Genomic DNA, 13,858 nt, shown 5'->3' with positions numbered 1-13,858 from the left:
GCATTCAGAAGTTTCATATATTGTCACTGTATTCATTCTATGTTCAACAGAAAACTCATTTCTTTTCTATATAGCACTTGTATTCTATATTACCCGACTATTTCATATTATTCTCCAAAGTGGTTTCTTTACAAATTATAAATTTTGCCCACCCCTGTAACGAAACTTCTTTATCAAGATACGCATAAATAAAGCCAAATATGTAAGGCGTATACTTGTTTTCCTTTTTGTTTCAATGTGCAGTGATTAACTGAATTACAAGCGAAACAAAAATGGTATTCCATAGTACCCGAACTTCCTCTATCAGTGCTACAAAGTCTATTACTGAAACTAGAATATATATGTAAAAATAAGTAAATAAATATATAAATAAATGTAATCTGTGGCTGCTATTACTTATGTTACTGATAATTTTAAATTGCATCATTCATATTTTTCTTCACTAATTCTACTAATCAACAAAAATAACACTAGCCAACAAAACTTTACTTTTTTTTTTTTCTGTAACTGGTATGAGAACAGCTGATCTTTATGTTTTCGGGTGTGCTGATAACGGAAACGTTAATGAAAATGCAAGATTAGTTCTCGTTTTGAAGTTATGATAATTTTACGTTATTGCCTATATAAGCTTATGCATGTATTTACCTTGTTGTTCTCTCTCGCAGGAAGTGTCCCCCGCTTTGTTTGGCGTTTGTAGTTTTCAGCTGGTGATTCCCTGATTAGTGTTCAGCAGTAATCGACTAACATTGATGCATTCCACTTTCCCTGGTATCTCATTTCCATGCCCGAAATTTGCTGTTGGAAACGTTTCCCGTGCTCATCGCTTGCAGCACCGTAGTTGTCAGCAAATAAGCCTAAGTGGGAATCCAAGAAACGTAATTTTAAGGACTTGTTGCACCCAGTCAATCATAGCAGTGCAGAAGATTTGCTACAAAATCCTTATAGTTTTCTGTCTTTTATTTCCTAAAATGTTTATTGATACTTGAACAAAGGCATCCCAAGCTAACTTTTCATCGCCTGTCCGGATGGTGCTGAAATTCTCATCTTTGTTCAGTTTGCGTATCTGGGCAGCCGCAAAAATCCCCTCCTTTATTTTCGTCTTGCTAAGACGGAAATTTCTTGCACAAACAGAGAAATGCTTCCCCAGTTTTGTCCATGGCCTTAACGAAGTTTTTCATTAGGCCCAATTTTACATGAAGAGCAGGGAGAATTATGTTGTTGGATTCGGTAAGTACTTTGTGCATAACATTATAAGGTCCTGGTTCAAGTGATTGACGCTTAGGCCTATCTTTCTTTTTTATAATGAAGTGTTTTGGCGCGGCTATTCTAGAGGCATAGTTAACGACAGAATTTTGTGTAGCCCTGTTGTAGCCCAAGTAATATGACTATGACTTTCAGCTCAATGGAAATCTGCCATTTAAACTTGTAATAGTTCAATCGTAATAACAATTGTTATCATATGTTTCTGTCATGTAAGTTGCATACCCAACCGGAGTCGATGGTAACACGTTATGTATATGCAGTAGGACACGCTTGAGACTTATTTTGGAGGAGTCGATGAACAACCTCCACTCATCACTTTTATAGTCAATGCCCATGGCTGCCATTAGTCCTTCTACATCACCACAAAATACCAAGTTCTTTTCACTTTTGAAAAATGGAAGGAATGACATATGGCGGTTACAGAACACAGTCACATTTACCGTCTTATCAAGGTAGTTTCAGTGTTGTAGTCTTGACGTAAACAGTTAAGCTTTATCTTTCGGGTATATCAAGGAAGAAGTTTTCTTCTTGGAAACACCATGTGTTAATGGAGTTGTCATACAAAAGTAACAATAGTTCACATGGTTTGATGGTTCTCGCCAGATCATGGGTATAGCGAAGCCCATGGAAGATCTTTTACGATTCAACCACGAATGAAGACTCGAAACACAAGATATGCAACATACATGAGGAGCCCATGGTTTGTCCTGGTCCCCGATTTCACGACCAAAGTACATATTGTATGCCTTCCTAATATATAGCGTTATTGGCCTCCCGATTTCAATATAGCCTGTCCGCAAATGTAACAAAAATTGTCATCACTATTTACACATTTGCTAGGCATATTGAATCACAGCAATTAAATGACTACACGCACTAACCACGCTTCAGTAACACGTTGTTCCAGCACCCGAACACAACACAGCTTGTAACAGACTGAAACTACACTTAAGAGTCTTCATCCCGGCGAAATTAAAATACCGCTAATTTTACAATAATTATGTGATATCTTCAAATAGATAAAAGATAGTCGAAATGTGGAACAAGAGCGCCCTAGACAATATTATTTTACATGAAAAAGACGTCTGTGAAGTTGTCCCGCGCACCTAACGAATTTTCTTTTTTTTTATCTACATCGTTAGTTTATCGTTAGTTTACGTTAGTTTTGCTAAAATTATCGTTAGTTTCGCGAAAATAACGATTTTATTTGAGAAATAAATGGGCAGGCTAACTTCACGGTTCCCCGCCCACAAACGAATTTCAAAAGTTTTTCATGTCACATCGTTAGTTTATCGTTAGTTTACGTTAGTTTTGCTAAAACTATCGTTAGTTTCGCAAAAATAACGATTTTATTCGAGAAATAAAGTTTCCCGCCAACTGTGAATTAATCCGCCCATATTGAATTCTCATAAAATTCCAACTCATATCGTTAGTGTATCGTTAGTTTACGTTATTTTTGCTAAAACTATCGTTAGTTTCGCAAAAATAACGATTTTATTCAAGAAATAAAGTTTCCCGCCAACAGTGAATTAGCCCGCCCATATTGAATTCTCATAAAATTCCAACTCACATCGTTAGTTTATCGTTAGTTTACGTTAGTTTTACTAAAACTATCGTTAGTTTTGCAAAAATAACGATTTTATTCGAGAAATAAATGAGCAGGCGAACTTCGCGGTTCCCACCCGCAAATGAATTTCAAAATTTTTTCTATCGCATCGTTAGTTTATCGTTAGTTTACGTTAGTTTTGCTAAAACTATCGTTAGTTTCGCAAAAATAACGATTTTATTCGAGAAATAAAGTTTCCCGCCAACTGTGAATTAGCCAATCCATATTGAATTCCCTTAAACTTCCTACTCATATCGTTAGTTTAACGTTAGTTTAGATTAGTTTTGCTAAAATTAACGTTTGTTTTGGAAAAATAACGATTTTATTCGACAAATAAAAGTTCCCGCCAAATGTAAACCCTAACAGCACATTTACATAACAGGCATACGTAAGAAGTATATAAGGCACATACTGGACACATTCTCATGTACTGTATCTGAGGGAACATGATAGGCGTATTCCTGCTATGTAACTGTGTTTACATTTGGCGGGATCTTTTATTTCACGAATAAAATCGTTATTTTTGCAAAACAAACGTTAATTTTAGCAAAACTAACGTAAACTAACGATATGAGTTGGAATTTTATGAGAATTCAATATGAGCGGGCTAATTCACAGTTGGTGGGAAACTTTATTTCTCGAATAAAATCGTTATTTTTGCGAAACTAACGATAGTTTTAGCAAAACTAACGTGAACTAACGATAAACTAACGATATGAGTTGGAATTTTATGAGAATTCAATATGGGCGGGCTAATTCACAGTTGGCGGGAAACTTTATTTCTTGAATAAAAATCGTTATTTTTGCGAAAATAACGATAGTTTTAGCAAAACTAACGTAAACTAACGATAAACTAACGATGTGATATGAAAAACTTTTGAAATTCGTTTCTGGGTGGGGAACCGTGAAGTTGACCTGCCCATTTATTTTTCGAATAAAATCGTTATTTTTGCAAAACTAACGATAGTTTTAGTAAAACTAACGTAAACTAACGATGTGAGTTGGAATTTTATGAGAATTCAATATGGGCGGGCTAATTCACAGTTGGCGGGAAACTTGATTTCTTGAATAAAATCGTTATTTTTGCGAAACTAACGATAGTTTTAGCAAAACTAACGTAAACTAACGATAAACTAACGGTATGAGTTGGAATTTTATGAGAATTCAATATGGGCGGGTTAATTCACAGTTGGCGGGAAACTTTGTTTCTCGAATAAAATTGTTATTTTTGCGAAACTAACGATAGTTTTAGCAAAACTAACGTAAACTAACGATGTGATATGAAAAACTTTTAAAATTCGTTTGTGGGCGGGGAACCGTGAAGTTGGCCTGCCCATTTATTTCTGGAATAAAATCGTTATTTTTGCAAAACTAACGATAATTTTAGCAAAACTAACGTAAACTAACGATAAACTAACGATGTAGATAAGAAAAAGAAAAATTCATTAAGTGGGCGGGACAACTTCACAGACGTGAGAAACCGTTATCACGACTCAGTTATCTGCTTTCGGTTTCGAGCCATTTTGAAAATCGGCATTTATTTTCGCGTTTCTAAAGGGCTGAAAACGGAAAACTACTAGGTGACTTCTGGTAACGGTACCTCACGCAAAATAATATTGTCTAGGGCGCTCTTGTTCCATATTTCAATTATCTTTTATCTATTTGAAAATATCACATAATTACTGTAAAATTAGTGGTATTTTAATTTCGCTGGGATGAAGACTCTTAAATGAAAGATGGTCTACTCCCCCTTCCTCTACCCCTCCCCCTTGTTGCTATGATCCCGGGCTAAAAATACCCACAGCTATTGTCCTACAGAAAACTTAATCATTCTGTCTACCATCAGCGGCCTATGTGAGATGGGACTGATAATGAATGCTAATAAAATATAATAATTATAATTAATTTCACCTCTCCCCTTTCACTTGGAAACGAGAGCTAATTCGAGTTTTTCATTGTCGTTTTCATTATCAGCGTGGTCGATATAGTTAAAAAACATTTATTACATTCCAGTTACATTTTCACTGTTGGCTAGTGTAATTGAAAGAGAACTCTAGTGTGACCTACGTGCGGTAGAATATTGAAATGCACCCGTCGCGTCGACACATTTACGTTTGCTTCACATAATAAAAGAGGGTATGACTCGTGTGCGTTTTTTTTTTTTTTTTTTTTTTTTTTGCTGTGAACACAAAATACAAACTGTAAAATACAATTGTAAATAATACACCCTAATCACTGGATGGCTGGTTGGGTAGTGGAACTCCAAGTGCAGCCATTCTCTCGTGGTGAGTAGCGTCCTTATCTTGTTTTAAGATTTTTTTAAATACGTATGTTAAACTCTCAACTTTTGCGGAGTTCGAAAATTTTGCAAATTTTTGACGGCGATGCGCGACCAGAAGATACTATATAAATATAGTTCATTTATTTTAAAGCTGGTTTTACCTACTTGAAGAAACCTTTAGGCTATATAGAGTCATTATCCTATATCCTTTTGTCCTTTTAGAACTTTATTGTTCTTACAGGATTTTTCAAATTTCAACGGCGATGTTGGACCGGAAGATATATAAATAAAAGTTTTTTTTCTGGGTTTTTCTTGTCTATACCAACGTCAACTTTTGCGCACTATAGCGTTCCGGGAATAGAAAAATGATTTTTTTTTCGAACCACCCTAGTAATTAGTCTTTTTAAAAGACGAAATTCGTTGGGTTAAGTTCTGATTCTTTTAGCCCCTACTGTATGATTTCAAATGTTATTATTTCCCTTGTTTACCTTCATTTTTAATATTCACACGCAAACAGCACCTTGCGTATATCTCTTGGGTTCTTCCTAGTTGCGGACGTCTCAATTGCGGACGCTGCTCTTATCTGTTAAAATCTTTCCCAGTTGCGGACGCACAGGTGTTGCTTGGAATTTCCATGACTCGATTACGAAGAAACCAGAATTGTTAGTCCCAATTGCAGCGTGAAAAGAGGTAAGATCTATTGATAACAAGCAGCAACGTTGCCACATTTTTCATTTCATTACATTTACTACCCTGCCCTCAGCAACTAGAAGGACTCTTTGTTGCAAGAATACAATTTGCTGAAAAGAGATTCATTCAGGGGTGTAGCTAGTAAGTTCTTATAGGGGCATGACTTTTTCAGGGGCCTTAGCCTTTAAGAAAATGCCTAATTTTTCTTTGTTCTTCAGAAATAAACCAATACAATAGCAATTGTGTGTGGGTGTGTCCAAAGTAGCATAATTTACACCTGTTGTTGGCTGAGTGTATTTTTTTTTTTTTTTTTTTTTTTGTAGAAAAAGGTGAAGGAAACAGTAAAACAAAAATAGAAGCAAAACAATACTGTGGTTAACATTTTCTTTAATATTGTCAAGTAACCTTATGATACAACTTCTGTCATATGAATTGGACACTCACATTCAATTAGGGAGAAATTGATAAGAAAGGGGAAAATTTTGCGTCAGTTAAAGATAACCTCATTTGTCTAATTAACATCACCCATGTGTTGTACTGGGAATGCACCTCACCACATCTCTCACGCTCATTGCTATACTTGTACAGATCATGAATGCTATACCTAACCACTGCTATCATTTTGTTATAATTTATTTGTTTAAAATATACCGTATTCTTTTCTCCTTTGTCTTTATACCTTCACCTAATGTTAAGGATTAATATTCCTTAAGTCTCCAACCTTCAAAATTATTTATTTATGTAAATATTGCTGCTAATAAAGATTAAAATCACTTAGCCCATCCAACATATTTATTCCTTTGTTAACCGCAAATCTCGTTCCTAAAAGAGGGCGTAACCCTCTGAAAGGCAGCTAGTCCTTCAGGCTAGCCTGTAAAAAAAAAGTCAGTTGAGAGATTTTTTTTTTAAAGGAAATCTACGAACACTGAGTTTGTGCAATGTCGCTGTTCAAACAATGTACAAAGATTAAGTTCATGTGCAAATTTAGGAAATCTGCTTCAGATACTTAACTTGTACAGCTTTTAAATCAGCTTACGGTTTCAGTGCTTTAAAGAAAACAGTATCGATACCAGTTTCGCCACCGCAAAAGACATCAACACAATACCCGACGAGTCAACTTCGGAAGTTGCCAAAAGAGGGCTTTCGTCAGTGTTTTCAGCAGTGACAGGAAAGTTTGAGGAAGTGTGTATGTTCCGAAAATGCCTACTTTGAAGCCGATTATGTATAATTACATTGTAGCAGTGGCGTATTTATCTTTCGGGGGGGGGGACTTGAGAACCTAGTAAGAAGCATTTGTGTTGTACATATAAAGAGAAAATATAATAATAAAATTATTTCGGGGGGAGGGCTTGAGCCCGAATGCCACCCCCTAAATACGCTTCTGCATTATAGTAATAAAGAGCCACAATAAAATTCCGGGAACCTTTTCACTGGCCTTCGTATATTTCTTAAATATGTGAATTTAGTGTGTCAAAAATTTATTCAATCTTGACTTTAATCTCTATATCGAAAACGAATATTGTAGAAATATGTTGATTTTCTGCTTTTATTACTAGATTTTTTAAGAAATTATTTAATTTTTTATTCAGCATTGCATAAATAAGTTGTTCTCCCTGTTCATTTTAATTGAAATCGGATCGATGTATAATGTTCGAATTTTTGAAAAAAAAAAAAAAAAAGCGTCATTTCACAACGTAAAAGCAAAACTCACTACTTTATTCTATACGATCTTTATTGTTTCGTTCAGGTGCAGTGATGCCAACCATGGGAAAAAAACATATTGTGGGATTTTCGACAATGATTTCCCGAAATGGGATAAAGGGAATTTTTATAAAAAATAGCAGGAAATGAGTTTTACGTCCCACAGTTATGCCGCTTAGGCTAAAGGAGACGGTGATGATGAGAAATGAATGAAATGGTGGAATGAAGAAAGTGGGAGGAAACAAGAGAGCCCCTAGGAAATCCACGCACACGGTGTTTGTCCAGCACAAAGTTCACTTGGCGGTAGCAGGTTTTGAACCCGGTATCCCACGCACCAGAAGTGAACGCTCTACCAGTGAGCCACCACGACCCTCTAAAAAATTGGCAGGATTTTACGGGATTTTTCATAGCTCTATCATTGACGCCAAAAAAATTGTCTATGGGCGTGAAGACTGAAGCATGAAGTGTATCTAATTTTATTACGTTGAGCAGAAGATTATGACACAAAAGCGTGATGGAAGTGCTAAATTCACAACAAAGTGCACTTATTTTCATCAGCAGTTTCAATTATTTCTTTCAATTAAGGAAAATACTTGTCATAAATTGTTTGATAAACTTAGACGATTGAAAGTTTTGAATATTTCAGTCATACGTAGAAGGAAATCACTTATATATACTAATTTCAACGTTCATATTTTCCAAGTTTAGAAAATTTTGTTATTAGTATAGCGTGGGAAATACAAAAGCAAAATGGGAATTTCTGCCTCTAGAGATGGGAGTTTATAGGTTTCGGATTCAGGTGCACATGAAGTAATTTTAGACACACCATGTCTTGAACATATATAGTAAACGGTGTAGCCAACAAGTTGATACAAAAAATCGCTAAATAGGAGATAAAATGACTCCAATTTCGGGTGAAAAGTCGCAAAAAAAAAAAAAATTTCGTGGTTTTGCCTTCATATATATATATATATATATATATATATATATATATATATATATATATATATATATATATATATATATATATATATATATGTGTGTGTGTGTGTGTGTGTATAAAATACGTGATCAATTCAAGCCATAGCCACGCTAAAAGAACGTATATGAAAGACTCATATACAGGGCCGAATTTAGGGGGTGCAAAGGTGCACATGCACCCCCCTCTTCGTTGTAAATATACACTAACTAAAGTGAGAAGGTAGCAGAAGAAAATAGTATCACTTTCCAAAAAATTCTGTTGTCATGTTTTCGTTTGGGCTTAAAACAAAGGGAAGTTTTGCAAAATCGTTAGTTTAAGTCAATTTTCTACAAGTTGAAAGAAAAGGATTTACCGAGAACAGACACTTAGCCCATGGCTAATCATAAGCATTCGCCACGCGTTTTTATTACTCATGCGTACACTTGGAATACGCTGACCATGTATTTAAATGTGGGTGGCTAAACACAAACGCGAAAGCAATAAGAACGCGGAGAAAACGTTAGCTCGAGCATATTTGGTGCGTTTCGGAACAATAGACCTCGTGCTGTTTAAAAGATGTCTAAAGGAAGGAAAAACCGGAGAGACGTGTTGCTAGGCAAGGGGATTTTAGCAAGATACAGCTGCTTGTAACATGATTTGTGCAGAGTATTGGAAATCCGCTATTATAGACCTGGACCTGGCAAAAAAGACCTGGAAACCCTGACTGGTTCGCAGTACGATTTATAGCTCTGGAGAAAGTAAAATTACCGAATAGCCACTATGGTCGTGTTCGCTGCGGGTGGTAACGTTTGGAAAACGCATTCTCAAATAGCCTAACCCTTAGCATTTCCAGGGCATTTCCTCACACTACAGATGCCTAAAGGCATTAAAAAATTCCAACTGAATTCAAATGTACTGATAGTTATTGGTGCACTTCCTGCAGAAAATCCTAGATCCGACCCTGCTCATATATAACTAACAAATAATATATATATATATTTAACTTTATGATCAATTTTGCTTCAACGAAATCAAAAATAAGTTTTAGAAAAACGAACAAAATTCAAGGTCTAGGAAAAATCTTACTTCACTTCTACTCACACTTCTATAGATAATCTGTTTGCTATCGTTAATGAAATATGTGTGCTTCTAAACGGAAGCTCTCTAAACTAAAGGATATTAAAATCTGGAGTTGGTCCCCGTTAGAAGGTAAGAGATAACAGCAATCAAAGCGGGAATATAGAGATAAATGTTACGTACTTTCCCAGCTCGTCAATATCTGCACTGGTTCAAATAAGCAAAAGGAAAATAAACATATATCTGAATTGATTCGAGCTAATAGTACTTATTTTATGATAAGTTGTTCGCAATACAAAAGTCGCTAGATTTGTAAATAAGTCGCCAAATTGTCATTGCAAAATCATCAAAAAAGTCGCTAATTGGAAAATTATTTTTTGTCGCTATTCTGGAATGCGAATCCCCTAGGTTTAGCGACTTTTCCCCCAAATCGGCAACACTGATAGTAAATCCCCCGAAATAACATCTTATCCCGAGGTAAATTGACTTATAGACCACTGCTAAAATAATATTAATATTTATTTTAATTAGGAAGTAGTGCTAAGTTTGATAATACGTAAATAATTACAAATATCAATGAACGTTAAAAAAATTATTACTTATGAGTTAACTCATTGCCATATACATTGGGAAATGGAGCATATAACAATACTCACTAAGATAGCTTTGTTTTGTAAGCGTCGTAATAAAACAATATAATGGCTCAGTTATTTTGTGCATTCAAATTATTATTTACTTCCATACCCTGTCATCTATATTTCAACTTTATTCTTAAAATTATTATGGAAGAGAATTTGCTATATAGAGACTAAATAGCCAGATCTGAAATATTTCAAGATTTACTGTTTGAGTCGAATTATTTTCAAGGTTCAGAAAGCAATTATAATATTGTAGCAAAATAATTTTCTCCTTACCCCGAGAAATAAAGGATATTTACCGCAAAGTGGAAATAAAATTAAAAATACGAGTCTCTCGAAAACAGTTTTAAGCACTCTGTTTATAGTTTACGTACTAAGAACCTTGTAGTAATTTCTTCTGAAAAAAAAAAAATCAAACAGGCAGAGGCCCAAGAAAATTTTCTAGCGGGGCCATCTCCATGGTTGCTCTATTACGTCTGATATTTCTGGTATCTAATATACATGGTTTGTTATTACGTATACATTTTCGTGAGCCAGGGTGAGCCGGACTCCATGCCCTCTTTCGGGCGCCCATGCAAATAGGGTGAGTTCTTCCTGGGCTTTTTTCCCCAAGAAAACAAACAAAAAAAAACAGGTGATTTAGAACGAAATTCAAGCCTCTAGGAAAATCTTACAAAAAAAAAAAAACTTAAAATTTAGTCGCTATGGCCGTTTAGTGGCTTGGCTTCTAGGACTTTGTACAGATACAAGAATGAGCAGCGGCGGAAATCTGTCTTCAGTATTCGGGGAGAGGGGGGGCGAGTAAGACGGTTCTCATACTTTTTCAAACGGTGTTCAAATATTTATGAAGTTGAAAAACAATCCTGTGGAGGATCAGAGAAGTAGAGTCATTTTCAACACTGGGAGACGGACAGATTTGAGGGACTTATTCTGGCGGGACATCAATTTCATCTCACTTTCCTTTGTGACAATCGGACACAAATCATCACACTTCTCCCCCCCCCCCCTAAAAAACATTTCAAATCAGATTATTGGGGGGAAAGTCCCCCCGGTTACAAGATTGGAGGGGACATGTCCCCCTCATCCCCCAGGGATTTGTGTCAGTGAGAATGAGTAGAAAGGCTGACATTGAAAAAAAATCACTTTATCGGCACATTTGGGATGCGAAACGTATTAGCTTCATTGAAATCTTTAAGTAGAAATTTTCACGATTCCTTTAATTTCTTCTCTTACAGTCACTCGAAAGTTTTTTTTAAATAGAACTTATTTAAATAGTTCAAAAAATTGATAAATCAGGCTTATTGTCTAGAAAGAGGAACTGTGAAATTTTCTTATTTTTTTCTTATAGTAATAAAAACATGCAGTTTAATTCAGCAGAAAGAAACTATAATTTTGATGATCCGGTAAGCTCTTTTAACTCAATAAAGTTTTATCCTTGTTGATGTTGCTCCAGTGAACCCACCATAAGCGACAAAGGGCTTCATTTTTTTAGTGTAAAATGAAATTTTTCAATTTTATTTTCCACGGTTATGTCGGCGAGGCTAAAGAAGGCGATGATTGATGAGAAATGAATGAAATTGTGGAATGAATAAAGTGGGAGAAAACGGGAGAACCCGAGAAAAAAACACGCACATGGCATTTGTCCACCACAAAATTCACTTGACGAGAGCTGAGATCGAACCAGAGATCCCAGCACTAGAAGTGAACTCTCTACCACTTGACCACCAAGCCCAATTTTTTAGAGTAAAGTATCAATACATGCTAATCAACACAGTATCAATACAGTTATCAATAGCATGCAACAAGAAAGACATTTTTAAAAAACACTTAACAGTGTTGAAGGACTTTTTAAAATAACACTATTCACTACTCATAACTTGAGATTTAAGTCTGAAGAGGAAACTAGTCTTTTTGTAACTGTCACATGCAGACAGCTCAGAGCAAATACTGATTTTAGTCACAAAAATATGACAATATAACGAAAAAAGGTAAGTCATTTCACGTTTCTGGAGAAGGAGAAAAAAAAAACGTTAAATCGAAATAAGATTGATGTAATGTCGACATAGGTTTCCCCCCGAAGTGATTCATGAAATTTCCATTCTATCAAAATACATATGTAATTTCCCTATCGAACAAAATCATATCAGAAGTTCAAATAAGCCGTGAGAGATTAAATTGGTGGAAAATTTTCGCGTTAGCTAAAGTGCGATGACAGCTCTTTATATAATATAGAATGATAGCGTTTAAAAGACTTTTCGTGGTTAAAGTTCTTATAGGCCCTATACGGTTGACTGATGGATTTTGCTGGAAAACTTCCCCTTAAAGCACCGCATTGAGGCCTCTGATGTGTGCGTTCCCAGAACGAAAGGAAGAGAAAAGATCGCTAGCGTTCATTCATCATTTGCTATCAGCAGCACATCCGATTCAAGTCAAACTTTTATTTCTTCTTCCAGCTCGCACCGTCTCAAGAGAAGCAAAATGGAAACTCATGATGGTAGAGAGCAATTACTTGGGCGCCAAAATCTATTTCATCTTTGCCTGAAGCGGTAGGAGCAACTGTGCGGGGAGAAAGGATTTCCAACATCTTGATGGACCGCTGATGGAACGGCAGAAAGGTTTCGTTCCTCTACAAACTCATCTTCCTGTTAACACTAAGCTCTCCCCGCCTCTAATTTCCTACATACACACAAGCTTTCTCAAACTATAGGTGCTGAGATGATGTAATTTTATGCTATTAGATCCAAGAAAAATTTTAAATTTTAGTAAACTTATTTCTACTTATCTAGAAGTTATTAATCTTATTTTCTTAGCATGCTTTCTCGTTGAGGTTAGTTGATTTTGAGTTAACGTCACTTTCAGCAGCGAGGTTATATGTGACGGGACCTACTGAATAACGTGGTATCTGAACTACATGAGCTCCAGCTGGAAATCGAACCCGATCCTCCCACGTCCAAAGGCGCGTATGCTAATCGCTTAGCCACGAAGGAGGTCTACATTCGTTCTCATATAGAAATGACTAAAGTAAAAATCCCAGGTAGTGCCTTGATTTAATTCTCAGTTTAATTCAGTGTTAATTAATAAAATCTTATGCTAAACTTCCACCAAGTAACCAATGAATTATTGCAGAAGAAACATATTTTCAGATAAAGCCGTGAAAATATTTATATTACAAGTAGTTACGAATAAAACTTAAAAAAGCATTTTAGAGGAAGTTTGGCTTGTTCCTATAAAACATAAAGATGGCCCGTGGACACGTATAATATGTAACTTAGCACTCAGCACTATGCCTCAATTACTTTTAAACAAACACGCTTCAGTTTTAAAAATACTGGATGAATTTTTGAGCCACTTTGGAATTAGGGTACAACAGGAAATAAATCCTGCAAGTGCTGGGTGAATTTTTGAGCCCTTTGGCAAGAGAGTAAAACGGGTGATAAATTCCAGAATCACTGGGTGAAGGTTTGAGTCGCTTTGGCAAGAGGATGGAACTGCAAATCCAACAAATCCTGGATGAATTTTTGAGCCTAATAGGAAAGAAGGTAGAATGTCCTATCCCACAAAATATGAATGAATTTTAGAGCCAGTTAGGAAAAGGGTAGAGTTGTAGATAAATCCTACAAATACTATATGAATTCTTTAGC

The sequence above is a fragment of the Thermobia domestica genome, chromosome 18 (genome assembly GCF_964235325.1).
Source record: "Thermobia domestica chromosome 18, izTheDome1.hap1.1, whole genome shotgun sequence".
Lineage (NCBI taxonomy): Eukaryota > Metazoa > Arthropoda > Insecta > Zygentoma > Lepismatidae > Thermobia > Thermobia domestica.
Note: the sequence above shows the minus strand (reverse complement) of the source record.